Source organism: Puntigrus tetrazona, unplaced genomic scaffold (assembly GCF_018831695.1).
Source record: "Puntigrus tetrazona isolate hp1 unplaced genomic scaffold, ASM1883169v1 S000000008, whole genome shotgun sequence".
NCBI classification, from domain to species: Eukaryota; Metazoa; Chordata; class Actinopteri; order Cypriniformes; family Cyprinidae; genus Puntigrus; species Puntigrus tetrazona.
The window spans coordinates 594,241-596,044 of record NW_025047688.1 but is presented as its reverse complement, the minus strand read 5'-3'; positions in this window follow the sequence as shown (position 1 = coordinate 596,044).

The window sequence follows — 1,804 nt, the reverse complement described above, 5'->3', positions numbered from 1 at the left end:
TCCCTTCAGGTTTGAATGAAATGTAAGATATTTTGGACATTTGTTTTTCTAAAAAAAAAAAAATTGATTAAAAGAGGTTTAATTAGAGGTCATAATACGAAATTGAGTTTAAAATAGACAACACAAAAAACAGTCACTGCAAGGGAAAGGCTTTTAACATACTCTGTTTAATTCAGACTGCTGTGGGTTCAGCAGGAAACGGTGTCTCACGCTCACATTCCTCCACACTCCTCACAGGATTTAATCTAAACAACAGTCTATGTCGGCCAGGCGGCACGTTATATAGAAAAGCCCGGCATGAATCTTCACAGGAGGGTTTGAACAGAGACCTCTCAATGCGGTTCACCCACTGACTCTGTGTCTGCCGGCCTGAAGAAGCACAGAAGATCTTAACATCCTTACAAGATGATCGAGTTTAACTGAGAAGCTTCCAAGACATGTTTGTCAGAGAATGCACCTTGGAGTGGAAAAAAGATTGTCTGCAAACAAGTCTTATTTTATCCGGTTAATTTTAAGATGTCCTTGTAACACATTACATGTACTTACTGCTATAATAACAAAAGATTATGCAGAATTACAGGCAATATAGTAAGTACATGTAGGAGTTAATTAATATTACTCTGTACTTAATCATCATTTAATGGATGGACACATTAAAGTAAATTTTGTTTTAGGAATATTTCTAATTTTTGGTCCCACTGCCCTTACTTACATTTGAATTATTAATTTGATCTTACATTACATCTGTAATTAATGCCTATAATTACATTTATAATTACACAGTTGACCCATCCCTTACACCTTAACCCGCTCTTAAACCTATCCATATCAACTAACCGGTCCCTAATCTAAGCAGAAGTGTTTTGCAATACAGTAAGTACATTGAACTTATTTTTTTAATAGCAAATAAATAGCAAAAAATATGAAACGCCTCTATCTGATGTCACCACGTCTTTGTTCGGTACTATTTCTTCTGTGTTTTTGCCATTTTCGGCCGAACATTCGGTGCATCCATAGAATCACGTCATCAAGCCGCTACATCACTGATATCACCATATGACACAAAATACATGATATTTATATATCAGTATTATCACGGATGGTATGGCACACACCTAGATGCAAGTACATAATAGTCAAGATCACCTAATATAGAGTGGGACTAGGTTTGCTGCGATAGACAGGGGAGAGCAGGGGCCAAAGTAAGACTTTTCAGAAAAGCTTCATTTTAAAAACATAACGTTTTGGACAGAGATAAATGTTTGCGGTCGTCAGTCGTCAACTCACAAGTGCGGTCAATCAGTACCTTTAAACGTAAATTGTACATCATTACTTGTTAAAAATACAAGCTAGATTTGTACTCTTGATTACTCTTAATTAAATACATCTACGATCACGCTAATATGTAACAGCAAACATATTTTGTTCTTTATCTTTGCAAAAAATGTACTTAAATTTTCTTTTTAAAATGTTATCATATGTTTCAAACGAAGCCCAACAGAACAAACTTAAACTGTTTGGAATGTATATTTTTATTGGAAATGTCAATCCATTTTATAAAACATTATTTCAGCGGTAGGCTACGAACAATACATGAACAAGCGTTACTTTCGTCCCGACAGGAGACTGAAAAACTGACAAAGCAAGATTCGGGATGTGTTACAGCACTAAATAACACGTGGATTGATCGTTACTGTCATAAATGAAAAACACAATTTGTAATTAGAAAAAAAAATACCGCTTCAGTAATTTACTTACAGCGCTGAAAAACTGTCGTGACTGTCGTGCCGAAATCACGTGATCT